This window comes from Equus przewalskii, chromosome 2, assembly GCF_037783145.1.
Source record: "Equus przewalskii isolate Varuska chromosome 2, EquPr2, whole genome shotgun sequence".
In the NCBI taxonomy this organism is placed as follows: Eukaryota; Metazoa; Chordata; class Mammalia; order Perissodactyla; family Equidae; genus Equus; species Equus przewalskii.
Window position 1 is genome coordinate 82,005,334 of NC_091832.1, and position 18,155 is coordinate 82,023,488.

Here is an 18,155-nt window from a genome sequence, read left to right on the forward strand (position 1 = left end):
AGAACCAAACTTCAGCCTCAGGGAGATTCAGTCCTCTTCAGGACACCTGCTCTTAGATCAATGTGATGCTTCAACTTGTGGCTCTCCCTAATTTGAGCCAGCTGTTCCCAACAAAGCTCAGATCCAAATTTATGGTCCACGTTCTGTAACAGGGGCAGACCTTGTCAATGCATTTCTGTGGGCTTTAACTTATTGTAGTGCCTTATTTTCACCTTCACGATTTTTTTTTATCCTATATTTCTATTAACCATTCAATCGTTTTTTAGGACAAGATGGAATATAAATAACAAGAAAGTAAAAATGAGTGCCACATTACCAGTCTGTATGGAAAGTAAGCTACCTGTCTACAGACATAACCACAGTCCACCTCTGTGCAGTGGTGAGATGATTCACCATTGGGTAATAATATTTAAGATAAATTGTTTAGGAGCTGGCCCCATGGCCGAGTGGTTAAGTTCGTGCGCTCCACTTCTGCCCACCAGGGTTTCCCCAGTTTGGATCCTGGGCACGGATATGGCACTGCTCACTAGGCCATGCTGAGGCGGCATCCCACATGCCATAACTAGAAGGACCTACAACTGAAAAAATATATATATACAGCTATGTATTGGGGGGATTTGGGGAGAAAAAGCAGGAAAAAAAAAGAAGATTGGCAACAGTTGTTAGCTCAGATGCCAATCTTTAAAAGAAAAAAGATAAATTGTTTAAATTTTCTTACAAAATATCAGCTCATTTTTCAACAATTTGAAATTACAGCACTCATCAGAAACCTTAATCTAAAGTTATCTACTATCCAGTTCCTTTCTTAGACCTGGGGAAATCACTCATACTTGAGAGGAATGGTCTCCAGTACAACTGTTTTCTCCATTTTATCATACACTTTTATCCTTGTAACAATGGTTAAAGTGTATACATTTATGTCTTACTGTCAGCTTCAAATCCATTTTGAAAACAAGCAAAGTTAACCAGAGATTGAAAGAATAACTCAATGGTCATTGCTTTCTTCCTTTCTCCCTTTCCACCCTCCCTCACCATTAGAAACTCAATGTAGACGATTTTTATCAGTGGGCACAATTGTCTCAAGTTGTATCCTGGAAAATGTACAATAGTGCTAAGGAACCAAAAAGAATATGATGAGATTCAACAATACTTCTAAATAACACGTGAGTCAAAGAAGAAATCTCAAGAGAAATTTTAAAAAATTTTAAACTAACTGAAAATAAAAATACAACTTATCAAAATTTGTGAAATGCAGCAAAAGCAGTGCCTGGAGAAAAATGCATAGCATTAAATGCATTAGAAAAGAAGAAAGATCTAAAACCAATAACATAAGCTTCCACCTTAGGAAATCAGGAAAAAAAAGAGCAAATTAAATCCAAAGTAAGCAGATGGAAAAAATAACAAAAATTCAGAGCACAAATCAATGAAATTGAAAACAGAAAATCAACAGAGAAAATCAATGAAACCAAATACTAGTTTCTTATCAAGAAATTCTTAGCCAGATTAAGAAATAAAAGAAGACAAATTATTAATATTATAAACGAAGGAAGGGCCATCACAACCAATCCCATGAACACTAAAAAGACAATAAAGGAATATTATGAAGAACTCTAGGCCCACAAATTTGATAACCTAGATGAAATGCACCAATATCTTGAAAGACACAATCTACCAAAATTCAAACAAGGAGAAAAAGATCATCTGAGTAGGCCTATATCCATTAAACAAATTGAATCAATAAGTAATAATCTTCTAAAACAGAAACACCAGGCCCAGATGGGTTCACTGGTGGATTCTACCAAACATTAAGGAGGAAATTATACCAATTTCCTAGAATTTCTTCCAGAAAATAGAAGCAGAGAGAATACCTCCTAACTTGTTCTATGAGGTCAGTATTACTCTAATATTAAAACCAAATAAAAACATTATAAGAAAGGAAAACTACAGAACAATATCTCCCATAAACATAGATGCAAAAATCCTCAACAAAATATTGCAAATCAAATCCAACAATGTATAAAAAACATGTGGTACAGAAGGATGAGGAACAGGCTTGGGCTCAGAAGGCCTGGGTTAGAGATTCAGTCTGTCACATACTGTTTAATAGCCTTGGGGCAAGTCATTGAACCTTACTTTCTCAGAACTGACACCTGCCTACCTACTGTATAGTATTAAAGAAATCAAATGAGAAGAAATGTGCAAAAGTACATCAAATTATATTGCTGCTCCAAATTAGGAAGCACTAATTTAATGAACAGCAACAGTGATACCCTGAATGACTAGAATCAAGAGCAGGAGTTACAGAAATCAAAGCCATAGGTTTAATCTCGGATTGGCTTCAAATTCACACTGGCGTTCACGGCAACAGACCGCAGCGCCAAGACTTAAGTAGCCACCTCAAGGATGCACAGGCACCACCAGGATCTGACACAAACTCCCAGGAAAACGACTTAAAGATTCAGATCTGCAGACAGTGGCAAGACACCACATCTCTCAGGCACCTAAGTACTTGACAACAGTGCCATCCTATGCTTTTGCAGAAGCTGCATTTATTTTCCACTAAGTGTTCTGGCAGACTGCTTTACCGGAACCTATTACGCAGCCACCAATTTATTCCAAAAAGGGAGAAAATAGATACACACAAAAAAATTCATTACCCATGGGGTATGTCACAGTTAATGGTAATTAATCAAACTTTCTTCCCTTCATGTAGAAAACCAGCCACATAAATAACCATATCAGGGATCAATGGAGCATCTGTTTCATCCTTTAAAAAAAATCAACTGGCAGAATGCTGCTCAGATTTTCTGAAGTGGTTAAAGAAAACCCTTTTCAGAGAAAGAAGCTGCATTTTTCTTTGAAAAAAGAAATCCATCATCTCTTTCCTAAATTCATTTTCTATACCATACATTCTTTTATACATGTGTACACATTAACACAGGTGCTTTTGATTATAAACACACAGAAAATTTAGGCTAGTGACATAAAATATCAAGATAAAGCTTTACAAATTTCATTTGGCATTTCAGGAAAGCAAATCTCGTTTGGATGTATCTCATCTGTACATATAAATAGAACAACCATATGTATAAAAAAATGTTTAATCTTCTGATCCCATGTCTACTGAACAAAATGAAGGAAAACTGTCCCCTCCATAAACGGGCAATTTATTCTGTCAACTGACCTAAATGTGGGTGTTTATATTGCCTTTATTACTGCTGGTATCACTGAAATTCAAATTCCATCTATCCTCTCCAAAACCAAACCCCACTGGGACCTTCATTCCCTATGCTCTTTAGCAAATCAATATTTGCCCAGTGAAAATTATTTAACCGAGTGCCATTTTAACCAATATCCCTGATAGATGCCCAAGCAGCAGCAACAGTACCTTTCAGTGCCTCAGAAACTCTGAGAAACACCTAAACATAAAGGTACATACTAGCGTGTCTATGGTGAGTAACCTATTTGAAAACATAATATGTAACACTGCCAACTATTTCATTTATCTTTCTCTGATTTATGGTATTTCAAAGAATTATGCTTACACTTTTCTTTCTGGAAATGTCTGAACATATTCCCTTGAATTCCCTAAACATATATCTGGCTAGATTAGGTCACTAACTCCAAAACCACAATAAACACTACTAATAACAGCTAAGGCATCAATGGCAAGGTGCTCTACACTGTTTTAAGTACTTTATATACAAACTAATATAGTCCTGACAACAACCCTGTGAGGTAGGTATACTATTACTTTCCCTATTTCACAGCTGAGGAAACTGAGGCAGAGAGAGGTTAAGTAACTTGCCCCAGGTGACGTGGGCAGAGCCAGGATTCAAATCCAGGCAGGCTATCTCCAAAGTCAGTATTCTTCCATCCAGATTATACAGCATTTCTTAGGATAGATTAGCAGATTCTTTTTTTTAAGGGAAGGATTTGAAGAGAATGGCTAATCTCAATCTAATCCAGAAAAAAAGGAGATTTTTCTATGTCTATTAACTTAATCACAAATAGTAAATTAGTAAGTTCTACCTAGTTAACTGATAGTTGCCTTCTTTTATTGAATTCCTAGTAGATTAAAGTGGTCCTTTCCTCTGTACAAATTTTAAAATTTCCCCATGTCTTTCTGCACATCTTCTATGCTGGCAATTACAAGTCATTAAAACATTCTCTAATAATAGCATGATAGTGGCCATAAAGTCACTCTGGGAAGATTCCATCTGACACAAAGTCCTATAAACAGTAGCAGGGTCTGCTCTATGACTTCCAATCATCAAAATAAAAGAAGATTTCCAGAAGAAAACTAGGAAAAAATCAAAATCTATGTGGAGAATGGAGGGAAATGCAAAGATAAGTTCTAACTGGCATGCATAAGGACTTTGCGGCCATTTTGTAACTAGCTTACTTTATGAAGTCATATATCCGAATCCACTCAGGAATAACATGGTCAAGGAAAACGAGGACGTTAAAGAAAATCAGACCCGTGGCACAACCTGAACCATCAGCTGGAATGGTTCGGCTGACAAGGCTGGACTTGCACTGGGCAGGTCCAACTTCACGTAAAAAAGAGAGAAGTTCAGACCAATACATAAGCCACAGGATCCAGAGGTTTCTGCCCAGAGAACGAAGCTTTAGCTAATAGAAAAACCACATGAATAGAATAGATGCCAAGGCTCCAGTTCTTAAGAAACAAGCAGGGAAAAGAAAAGGGGGCCTGGACTCAGGTATATAAGAAGAGTAAAGTCAAGCTCTAACTTTTTTCTGTCTTTAGTTTTCTCTTGCTTCTCACTCACCAACGAAGATCTCCAACCTCCTTAACATCTGCCCCGAAATACAGAATACATTTTCAGACCCCGTGCATACTCTTGTTCTCCAACCACACCCCTAAATGAGAACCTGGAAAGATACAGTAATCACTTCTATTTTATTGCTTAATAACTATCTAAACTTGTTTTAACACGTCATACATTTGCCTTTTAGCATTTTACTTTGAACTGAAGATTGCAAGGTTTTTTGTCTTTAATGAAGATCTGAACAGGTAGAAAAATATTAGGGAGGAAGGGAGGTTGAAATCCACCGAGACAGAGGCAACCTCATTTCATTCTTAAGGATACCAGGGAACAGAGCCAGGGCCAAACAGAGCATGGCCACCCCTATCCAGACTGCCCTCCTCTGCCCCGGAATACTGCTGGGGTAAAATATCTTTACAACTGGCCTCTTCCAAGTCCTGAAGGCAACTGCTGGCTAGTGCATGTTTGTGCTGGCCGGTCATTCTTCCCTACAACAATGGAACCCCAGAGGGAATGGGGGCTGCTGCAGAATCATTTGTAGAGGTGGTCCCTGAATTCATACATGTACCAAATATTACTTTAGCCCAGGGTTTCTCAACCTCTACACTACTGATATTGGTATATATATATATATATATACACATGTGTATGTATGTACACGCGTATGTATATATAAATGTATATCCTCACACTTGTTAAACTGGTAAGGAAGACTTTATTCAGGACTATTGCAATAGGGTCAGTAGATGGAAAATTACTAAGACAACACATTAAGGGTAGGGGATGCTAACTAAATTGATCTAACAGGATTCTTGCTGAATACAGGCCAGAGTGATCAAATATCAAGCGTGGGGGATAAGGCATTTGATCAGATATCAAGGGAGATAAGATATTAAGAGTGGGGGGATTTTCACTAAACTAACTCAGCAGAATTATTGCTAAAATTGGGCTAGGCAGGCCAAAGACAGGATGCGAGCCAAGGCTGAGGCCTAGTCAAGAAGAAAGTTCAGGGGCCGGCCCCGTGGCCGAGTGGTTAAGTTCGTGTGCTCCGCTTCAGCGGCCCAGGGTTTCACCGGTTCAGATCCTGGGCGCAGACATGGCACCGCTCATCAAGCCATGCTGAGGCGGCATCTCACATGCCACAACTAGAAGGACCCACAACTTAAAAAAAAAATACACAACTATGTACTGGGGGGCTTTGGGGAGAAAAAAGGAAAAATAAAATCTTTAAAAAACAAAAAAAGAAGAAAGCTCAGAGGAACCCCACTAAAATTTGGGCAAGGAGAGGGTCCTTGTCAACATTTTGGATCAGTTAATTCTCTGTCTTGAGGGGCCATTCTGTGCAGTGTAGGATATTTAACAGCATCTCTGGCCTCCACCCACTGATCACCAGCAGACCTCCACCTCAACTCCAGTTGTGACAATCAAAAATGTCTTGAGACATTGCTGAATGTCCTCTGGGGGCAAAATTGCCTCTGGCTGAAACCACTGCTTTAGAGTGACGGCTGGCAAACTTTTTCTGTAAAGGGCCAGATAGTAAATATTTTATGAGGCTTTGTAAGATCTATATACGCTCTTTCTACGTATTCTTCTTTGTCTTTTCTTTTCAACCATTTAAAAATGTATAAACTATTCTTAGCTGGTGGATCATAAAAAAAAACAGGCCACATGACGGATTTGGTCCATAGGCCACTGTTTGCCAAACTCTACTTTAGACTAAATACCACTTTTCAAATAGATAGAGACAGTATACAGATGGTACTATATTTAACAAAATACAGATTTATTTAAAACTATGATTAGGGTCTTAGTAACTTTCTATCAGTATTATTTTCTCATCTGAGGGAGAACAAAATTGGAGGGAGAATCTTGTAGCAGTCCACAGTATGTTTTTATATTAGAAAAGTACGCTCATTCTCCTAGCCTGGGGAAAACTGCTCAAAACTGGTCCAGCAAATCTGCCCTTTCCCCCTAAACATAACCCAAATCTTGCATTCCCATCCCTAGGTCCCAAAATCCCCAACTATATACTGTTGTTTTAGGGGTTTGTTTTTGTTGTTTTTTAACTGACACTATTTTGGTTTATATTTAACATGTTTTTCATACTCTCTCTCTCCTTATCTAATGTCCTGGATTGCATCTCTAAAATTAATCTATTCCTGGCTACAGAATCTGTGAATACGAAATAGGTCACTGGGACAATTTATCTTGCTTAAAGGTCAGTTACGTGAGCCCATATGCTCCATGATGCTCTCAGCTTTTGCCTCTAGAAACAAATATATACTTATGTATTAACAGGATTACCCTGGAAACGATGACATAGTAAAAATGACCCTATAACTATACATAAAGATTATACCACAATCCAGCTACTGAGTGTGAGAATTTAAGTTTTCTGGTGCTTTTGTTTTTAACAGCTACAACAAATGCCACTGGGGAAAAAAAAAAGACCCAGCAACTTTCAGTTTACTAGATTCCATTAGGCAAGGTCTAAATTACCAGGAAAACGGACAACCTATCTCTAAACAAATGCAGGAAAACATGTCTAATATGTAAATTACAAACCCAACAGGGTTTATTCTTCTTTGATTAAAATATCAACATAAAAAAATCACCTTTGATGCTGAGACCCTAAATAGCAAAGCAGCAGGTGATCACCAAAATTGAAGGCATATTACTTTCAACTGAACTCATTTTTAAATCAAAAGAATGATACATAGTCATTGTAAAAAAGAATATATAGAACATGTAAAGATAGTAAAAATCACTCAAAGCACCATCACGAGAGAAACCATTTTTAAAGCTTTAATACCTTTCTTTCTAGTCTTTTTTCTATACTTTCTAATAATTTCATAAATTTTACAAAATCAGAAGCATAATATATGTGTGTGTGTGTATATACACAGTTGGCAAAAGGTTTGGCAATAGATAAACAAGGGATCTATATCTTTAATCTCTTCTGTTCATTCTCCTATAAATCTATCATAAAAACCCAGAAATCTAAACAAAATTATATGCAAGTGTATTCAATCATTCATCGAAGAATATTTCTAATAGTGAATAACTGGAACAAGCTAAGTGTTCAATAATAAGAAAAGGATTAAATATATACGGGAAATCCATATACTGGAATGAAGGACAACTATTAAAACTGGATTTTTTTTTAAGAATTTAATGACTTGATATTAAATCTTGATTTCTGCTCCTTCCATTTAATATTATATCCGGAGCATTTTCCCAAGTCATTAAATTCTCAAAAAAAATCCAATTTATGGAATTTAGATTTTAGATGTATAGAAGAATGAACAGAAAGAGATTTAAGATAGAGATTCCTTATTTCTCCATATCTATTGCCAAATCTTTTGCCAAATGTTCTAGCCATTTACACGCTCACCAGTAGATTCTGGGGTCCATCTCAATGAGACTAAGAAGTTGTACTCTTAAATCAACAAGTACAATACCCAGAAAAAATAATAAGGATTCATAAAAGCAATCCTTTAGATTTTTTGGATGCCTACAATTAAATCTCCTAAAATATTCAAAAAGATTGCTAATTTTATGTAAAGTGACTAGAGAAAACAAAAGGCAAGACTCCTTTCAAATCCACATACACTATATATATATATATATATATATAACATAATATATATATAAAATATATGTATATTTTATAAAAAGTGCTGACATACTGATCTGCAAATTATTTACTAAAACGGTCTATGATCACTTAAGAGGAAATCATCCTAAGCTATCTAGGGATTTCTAGTTACCACTCAATATCTACTCTCTCCTTCCTTATTAACAGAACCCCAATTTTGTAGCAAGCAGCAAAGAACTAAGGCAAAAAACTGTATCTCCTAGCCTCCTTTGCAGCCTAGAAGTGATACTGTGACCACATCTGATCAATGAGTATAACAGGAAATCCTTGGAAGTCCTTTCAGGAAAGCCCCTAAAAGGGGTGGGGTCAGGAGGCAGAAGCTAACAAGCTCCCTTTTGCTTTTTTCTTCTTCTTCTTCTTCTTCTTCTTCCTCTTTTTGCTTGAGGAAGATTGGCCCTGAGCTAACATCTGTGCCAATCTTGCTCTATTTTGTATGTGGGATGCTGCCCACAGCATGGCTTGATAAGCAGTGTGAAGGTCCATGCCCAGGATCCAAATGTGCAAACCCTGGGCTGCCAAAGCAGAGTACAGGAACTTAACCACTACACCACCAGGCTGGCCTCTCCTTTTTGCTTTTTCACCTGTCCCTTCTTTCCTAGAATGAGGAGCTGCAGATGACTAGACTCCTGGCAGCAAAGCTTGAGATGAAAATATGGAGGCAAGGATCATACCCAGGAGAGTGGAACAGAAAGAAAGAAGGAGCTTGGGTCCCTGATAATCAAGGAAACACTGTACTAAGCCTGGATAGCATAGTTCCAGACTTATTTCACGTGGAAGAAAAATAATGCCCCAATGCATTTAAGCCTCTGATTCTGATAGTTACTTATGGATGAACCTAACTCTAACTGACATATTACCTGCTGGAATTATCTTACAAAGATAAGAAGCAGGTAGAATTGGCAGAAACAAGCGCATTTAGCTACTCAGTTACTCTTCCATACAATCAATATTTATTGAACACCTATGCTGGATGATAGAAACACAGAAATAAATAAGATACAGCTTACAATTTAAAAGAAGCAACTGAACAAACAAGTAAAACAAAGTTTGACGAGTCACGTGGAAGGGCAAGAACGATATGCTATGGCAGTAAATAAGGAAAAGCACTTACAGCATTATTCACAATAGCCAAGACATGGAAGCAACCCAAGTGCCCATCAACTGCTGAATGGATAAAGATGTGGTAGGGGTGTGTGTGTGTGTGTGTGTGTGTATACTGGAATATTACTCAGCCATTGAAAAACACAAAATCATCCTATTTGCAACAACATGGATGGATCTTGAGGGTATTATGTCAAAACAAAATAAGCAAAAAAAGATAAACACCGTATGATTTCACTCATATGTGGAAGATAAACAAACACATGGATAAGGAGAACAGATTAGTGGTTACCCAAGGGGAAGGAATTGGGGGGTGGGCGAAAGGGGAAAAAGGGCACATATGTACAGTGACAGGTAAAAACTAGACTATTGGAGGTAAGCAAGATGCAGTCTACACAGAAACTGATATATAACACTGTACACTTGAAATTATACAATGTTCTAAACCAATGTGACCTCAATAAAATAATTTAGAAAAAGAAAAAGCACTTAACCCAAACTGTTGGAAGGTAAATGGGATCAGAGAAGGCTTTCCAGGTGATACGATATTTAAGTTGAGACCTGAAAATGGACATGGTAGTATGGTAGTGTTAGCCAGGCAAACGGGGCAGTGAGGGAAGAGTATTTCAGAGAGAGGGAATAGCAGGTGCAAAGGCCCAGAAGAAGGAGAGAAAACAGGACACATTATAGGGAGTGCAAGTTTACTGTGGCTGCAGCACAGAAGTGGAGCGGGAGTGAGGAGACACTCGTCTTAGGGACTGCCAAGATGCCACCCGTCTCTGGGCCAGACTAGACTCTGATTTTTTTTTATTGTTCTTTTATTACAATAAATAGAAATTAAGGATCAAAAGATAGCGTTTTCCTTTTATTTTCTAATTCTCAAAGTGTCAGGTACCACCCAGATATTCCCTACACTCTTCTAGCTCTCTGCCTTATGGTGAGATTCTTCAGATGTCTGAAGTGTCCTATGCTGAGGATGAGTGGTGCCTGCTTCACAATGAAGGGGATAACAGAGGGTTTGTCTAGCACCGGATGACTGATGGTGGAGTGGTTAGGCTGCTGAATGCCAAGAAGTGTCATGATGAGATTTACTACCAGGAAGAATAATACTCTGACAATAATACAAAGACATGGATGGGAAGAGGACACCAATTACAACAGTGGAGGCAAGCGATGATAGAGACCTGAACCAGAACACTTACAGTGGAATGCAGAGAAGTGGAAGCACACTTCTACAAGAGATTTAGTAGGTGGACTCAAGAGGTCTGACCAGACATGCAGGAGAAAGAGGGCAAAGTAAAGGGGGAATCCTAGGTTTCCGGCTTGAGCTGCTGAGAAAGGAAGGCAGGAGAGCACAATAATGAAGACTACATGCTCTGGGATTCCATCTGCACCAATTAACAGTTTTGCTTCTTTGGGAAAGTTACTTAAACTCCACGCACTTCAGTTTCCGCATCTGTATAATGGGAATAATAACAGACTCTATCTCAAAGGATTTTGTGAGGAGTTACATAAAAGTTCTCAGAACACTGCCTGGCATGCAGGAAATGCCAGATCAATGTTAGCTACATAAAGGGTGATGATGATGCCATTCAGCAAGACAGGGGACACAAGAGGAGGCACAGAATTCATGGGAAAAGGATGGTGAGTTCCATTTTGGATATGTTAACTTGATCTACCTGTGGGACATCCAGTAGGCAGCTGATTATATGGGGCTAAAGCTCAGAAGAGAGTTGTGAGAGTCAGATGCTGCTTTATAAAGGGTGGTGTCACGGTGACATTGGAGCAAGGACCTGGCAGACATGAAGAAGCAGGCCCTGAGGGGACAGCATGTAGGTGAGACGCGGAAAAAAGAAAAGAACTTGGGCAGTTCCTAGGGAACACTGACAATCAAGGGATGGACAGAGGAAAAAAGATTGAGAAGGAACAGCCACTGAGACAAGAGGAAGACCTGTAAAAAATAATTCTAATTTTAACAAGGTGGCACCATTAAAGAAAGAAACACAAACATGAATGACAGTGAGAAAGGATAAACATCATCATGCACTGGGAACAAGCTTACAGACTGGAAATAAAGGATAGGGACAAAAAATAACATCTCAATAAAAAGTGATATTCCCTAAGAATCAGTATTTACAGTTTATTAATTATTTTTAGAAACTACTTAGAAGAACCATATAATGAAATCTCCAAGTTTACAAGAGTCAGAAAGCTCTTTTCGAGAGTGAACTGCCTTACCTATGAGGATAAGCCTCAGAGAAATCTCATAGTAATCTGAGTAGGCAAGAAAGAATCATGTTTTTCAAGGCAAGAAATCAGAACATAATGGCTTCAGTGAAAAATAATCCAAACTGCATTTTTCAAATAAAGTTCTGGCCCCCAAGCCTTCAGCTACTGAACCCAAAAAAGCCATTTTAAACCACACCACTTTGGGGCTTGAAGAAAACTCAGAGATATCCATTGGTCCGGATCACAGATTTGAGAACTATTTTGGAGAGCTTGCTGAAAAGCAGATAATTGAGTCATCTGAGACCTACTGAATCAGAATCTCAGGGTATGAGGTTAGGAAAACTATTCTGCTTTTGAAATTTTTTAAACAAGCTCACCAGATAATTCATGTGCCCACCAATGTTTGAGAACTCCTGACCTACCTGCTCAGGAGACCAAAGGCTAGAGAAAATGAATGGCTTGGACAACAGCACAGAGCTAACAGAGTGTCTAGGGCAGTTCTCAAACTTCAACACGCTTCAGAATCACCTGGAGGACTTGTTAAGTACAAATTTCTGAGCTCTGCCCTAAGAGTTTCTGATTCAGCCCAAGAATCTACATTTCTAACAAGTGTCCAGGTGAAGCTGCTGCTGCTTATCTGGGGACCACACTTGGAGAACCTCTGGTCTACACTAGAGTCTTTAGAGACTTTTCTCCGAGCACATCAATTCAATGCAGCCTTGTACCCTTAAAGACCAAGAAAAGACAGGGTATTTTTCAGGAATGATGTTGAAAATGAAACAAACACGACCAAACATATATTACATACTTTTATTCTAGGCTGTTCTGGTCATTTCGAAGACACACACAGAGCTGGAAAAGATCCAAACTAAGCTAGAATGAAATTATAAGGGTCAGGGAACACATGAAGACAAAAATGACTAAATAAATAAAAAGACTAAATTCACAAAAGAAGGTAGAGGTGGACCATGATTTTAAAATCTACAAAATTTTGAAAAGATGTGTAGAATGAACAAATTTCAGAATTATATAACGTTAGGTAGCTGGTTTGATTACTTGACAGTAAGAAGTCATTTTTAGGTCTCTTTTTGCATTATTTACTCAGAAAAGCTAGTCCCGAACCAGTCTCGAGGCTAGATTTTTATTCAAAACTACTTTTGAAAATGGTTTCCCACTGGTTCCACACAAATCCAGAGAAGCCACAGAAAAACATTCCTCACTTACCACCTCAATTCTGCATGACGCAGACGTCCCGGTATCACATTAGAAGGGACAGCATTCTAATGCTGCCATAACTGCTACTCTTTTCTCATGCAGACAGATCTTAACCCTGAAATACTGTATTCAAATGTATAATTCTCTCAACAGCTCAGAATATCTGTAATTGCCTCTGTCTACCTGCTATTTGTCTCACTGTTCTGAGAACACATCCAAAATTCATAACAGATGAAGTCCACTGACAGCATCTCCTCAGGACTATCATACACATTTTATATCATATTGTCTTCAACCCTTTTCAAACCCATTTTCCACTTGTGGTTCTTGCTGTGCTACCTTTAGTATTTGCTATCATTTCCCCTGAAGAAAGTAATACATGAGTGTTACATCCTTTCATTATCCATGTTATTCCTACACCTGCCTAAACTGCTGCCTCGACCTTAAAATATCCTCACACAGGCTTTCCTCTTAGTTACATATGTTTGCTTTTGTATTCTCCCCACTCAACTCCCAACACCCTCCTGTCCTCCCAAAAATAACCTCACTTCTAAGGGCACAATATCTGGTTTTTGACTTTTTCAAAACCAGTGTAAATATCATTCTGTCAACACACATATTGCTTTTTAGAGCTGAGAGGCAAAAACAGGTTCCAAGTAACTTCTCCTACAGACAGGTGATTGGTTCGAGCTGGCTATAGGTTTTTCCTTGGATTCTTTACTGGTTATTTTTTACCATGAGAATGTTGATTCCGTTTATGGCCCTGAAACTAAAGCTCCCTAAAACACAGAGGATCTCTCAGGGGCTGGAGTTAACTAGAAAAAGCCTTATAACAGGACACACACATGCTCACACACACATCTACGTGAAGACCAAAACTCAGAGTTTGCCATAATCAAATCCCAAATATAAGAAGTCACTGCCCACCAAATAACTAACATAAAACTTAAACACAGGCTCTATGCTTACCACAATTATTAAATCTTAGTCTAAGCTGAGCTTCAAATCTACAAAACATCCTTTTGTTTCTGAAATATTTTCTTAATTAGAAATAGGGGACATTATGAGAATTCCTACATAGACGCAACATAGCCATTTATGATTGTCTGCTTTTCTTTTTCTTATCCTAAACTATCCTTAAAAGCATAAACTTCACTTCAACAAATAGCGTTGGGAAAATTGGATATCCACATTCAAAGGAATGAAGTTGGATCCTTAATTTACACCATATACAAAAATTAACTCAAAATGGATCAAAAACTTAAAATAAGGGCTAAAACTATAAAACTCTTAGAAGAAAACATAGAGGGAAAGCTTCATGATGTTGGATAGGGTAATGATTTCTTGGCTATGACAGCAAAAGCACAAACAACAAAAGTGAAAATAAATAAGTTGAACTACATCAAAATTTAAAACTTCTGAGCATCAAAGGACAGAATCAACAGAGTGAAAAGGCAACCTACAGGATGGGAGAAAATATTTGCAAACCATATATCTGGTAAGGGCTAATAATCCGGATTATGTAAAGAACTCCTACAACTCAACAAAAAAAAAGACACATGACCTGATTAAAAAATAGGCAAAGGACTTAACTAAACATTTCTCCAAAGAAGGTATACAAATGGCCAACAAGCATATGAAAAGATGTTTAACATCACTAATCATTAGGGAAATCAAAACCGCAAGACAACACCTCACCATCAGGATGGCTACTATCAGGAAAAAAAAACAGTGTTGGCAAGGATGTGGAGAAACTGGAACTCTTGTGTACTATTGGTGGGAATGCAAAATGGTACGGCTGCTGGGGAAAACAGTATGGTTGTTCTTCAAAAAATTAAAAATAGAATTACCATATGATCCAGTAATTCCACTTCTAGATATATACCCAAAATAGCTGAAAGCAGGAATTCAAAGAGATATGTATACACCCATGTACATAGCAGCACTATTCACAAAAGCCAAAGGCTGAAGCAACAGTAACGCCCATGGATGGATGAATGGATAAACAAAACGTGGTGTGTATAGAAATGCAGCGTGGGGGGAAATGGGGAGTTGTTGTTTAATGGGTATAGAGTTTCAGTTTTGCAAGATGAAAACATTCTGGAGATTCGTTGCAAAACAATGTGAATATACTCAACAATACTGAACTATACACTTAAAATGGTTACAATGGTAAATTTCATGTTGTGTATTTTAATAATTTTTTAGTATAAATTTAATAGAATATTTCATACCAATAAATGTTTTAATAAAGAAACAAGCATATGAAAATAATAGCATTAACTTATAAATCTATAGTCACAGATTTATTTTACATAAAATACGTTATCTCTCAATATTAATGCACACAGAACGTTACAATATTGTATACAACTTTTTTTTTTAAAGATTGACACCTGAGCCAATAACTGTTGCCAATTTTTTTTTTTCCTTCTTCTTCTTCTTTTTCTCCCCAAAGGCCTCCAGTACACAGTTGTGTATTCTAGTTGTGAGTGCCTCTGGTTGTGCCATGTGGGACGGCGCCTCAACACAGCTTCATGAGCGGCACCATGTCCACGCCCAGGATCCAAACCAGCGAAACCCTTTGCCGCCAAAGCAGAGAGCATGAACCCAACCACTCAGGAATGGGGCTGGCCCCTATTGTATACATCTTTTAAAGTAAAAGTATAATCTGTTTATAAAATTGAAAATATCTAAAAATTAACACACTTTATACACAAAGCTTACACTCTGTAAAATTAACAAATTTATAGGAATGATTACTAACGAATGTACAGGAAAATAACTTCATATCAAAACCTACTGTTTCATTTCATGTTAATACTCCCTTTCATTTGGGGGATTCAAAAAGCTTCACAAAATCTCAGGGTACTATAAAGAAAGGATTTCATCTGAACCATACATTGCACAGCAAAACTTTCATCACAATGTTTACTGAAAAATGCTCGACTGGATGCTAAGTGTAGTGTAGCATTGACTCCAGGGGCCTCCAACGCCTACCCCATTTACTCTTTACCCTCAACTTGAATAAGATACCTGAAGTACAACTTATTAGCAAATTTGAAGAGCAGATATTTCATAAAACTTAGTATTTGGCATCTAGATGTCAAAAATAGATTTATCCATTTGAATACAAGGAAAAATATATCCATTTTGTATTTAGACAAAGTTCAAAGTGCAGTTTTATTCAACTACAGTCTCAATTTGATCTAATAATAAGCTAACACATAACCCTGTGTCAAAACAGTATACGAAAAACACTGGCATTGTTTTATGCAAAGCAAAAATCAAGAAAATAACTATGCAACATATTTAAATCAAAAAATACAGAGATTAGGTAAAAGTATGATTTTATTGTCCTGGGGCTGTTAATCTTTGGTGGTACTTACTTGTGAAATGCACATTCCAAAATTCTGCCCCCTACCATTCTGATTCTGATACACTAGATTGAGGCCTAGTAATATGAATTTTTCATGTGCATTTTTAACAAGAACTCTAATAGCACTTTGAGAAACAATGAAAAACACACAGATGGTAAGATGCCAACTACAATGATGTCGAGGTATACCTTATTAGGATGTTTAGATCTCATCTTATTTAACCTGATTAATACAGGAACCCTTGCTACAATACTCACAGATTAATTGAGTGATTGATTTTAATAAGAAAGTATATCAACATTTACATAGTCAAATAAATAACATATGCTTCTCTGTAAGCTACAAGCCTAATCACTTATTTTAACAATATAACCATTATCCGAAACTTAGTCACCTCTTCTTAGAACTAACTTGCAATACAGTGTATGAGCCTTCAAACACATGTACAAATTAGAATTAAAAAAAATTGGTTTATTAGGTTATTGCTCCTTCTGGTTTTTGATCAAAATTAGAGCTCCCCAGACTCATCACCCTAGCTCTAAAGGAGGTTAGACTACTTCCCAAATACATCCTCACAGGGTTGAGATTTTTCACAACAGAAAACAGGATGTTTAAAAGAATGCTACCAGAGAATGAAGGTGCAGTTTCTCAAAGAAAAAAAATTTTTAATGTTTTGAGTAGAGGATAGAGTATAGCTTCTCAAAAAGACTGTTTTGAACAAGATAATGTTCACTTGGATGTATAAATTCAAGTAGGCTCATTTTTTTTAAGTATATGATTGAACGTGACTGAACACATATCAATAGTAATAAGAAAAGAAGACATTACCTGTGATCACTCTCTTCAAGAGCCTACTGCCGGGTTGTAGTTTCTCACCTCACTCTATTAGAGGGACAGAAAAGATTCCTCCAACACTTGGCACTGCTGGAACCTCCCAGAAGACTTTCAAAATCTATAGAAAGGAATAAAAAAGGTTCCACAATCATTAATAAACTGCAAAAACCCAATCTAAGTTTCTCTAGTTTTCTTCCCCTACCATTTACCATCATTTGCTGTGCACTGGGTTCTCTGCAGGTTGCACTTATCTTTATTATTAAAAAAATTATAAGCAAAAAGTAAAATCTTTATTTAGAAATCTGAATGCTAGCCAAAAATGAGAGACTCATGCTGGGTAGCAGAAAGTAGAGAAGGATTCTTCCATCCTCTAGGAGACGCTAATTATATGCTTCTTTTAGAAGAGAAAAAAAATATGAAGCTAAATAAATCCATATCCATGCATCAGCAACATCATATTAAGATAATGACAACAAAATATAAAATAGCAAAGTGAGGACCACAAATAACTTTCATAAACAACTTGTTTTTTTAAAGCTTGCTGTTTTTTGGGTTTTTTTAAAGACTGGCACCTGAGCTAACAACTGTTGCCAATCTTCTTTTTTTTTCCTTCTTCTTTTTCTCCCCAAAGCCCCCGAGGACATGGTTGTGTATTCTAGTTGTGAATGCCTCTGGTAGTGCTATGTGAGACGCCATTCAGCATGGCCTGACGAGTGGTGCCATGTCCACGCCCAGGAATCGAACTGGCAAAACCCTGGGCCACCGAAGCAGAGCACATGAACTTAACCACTCAGCCACGGGGCCAGCCCCAACAATTTTTTTTAAATGTGCAATACTCCCAAAATATTCCCTGGTACCTTTGACCTATCTGGACATTGACAGTTGAAAGCTCAGGTTTTTGCCATCTCATAGGCAAAGTTTACTTTGGTCTTAGACACACGTCTCATA

General features: G+C 37.4%; 1 protein-coding gene across 7 annotated transcripts in view; it reads right to left on the reverse strand.

Moving 5' to 3' along the window:
* The window catches only part of FHIP1A (FHF complex subunit HOOK interacting protein 1A), a 224,460-nt gene that overhangs the window by 144,320 nt on the left and 61,985 nt on the right, over window positions 1–18,155 (reverse strand). For all 7 annotated transcript variants that reach the window (XR_011537748.1, XM_070611568.1, XM_070611570.1 and 4 more), the window contains exon 2: window positions 17,202–17,325. The gene's annotated coding sequence lies outside the window, so the exon portion shown is untranslated. The remainder of the gene's footprint in view (window positions 1–17,201; window positions 17,326–18,155) is intronic.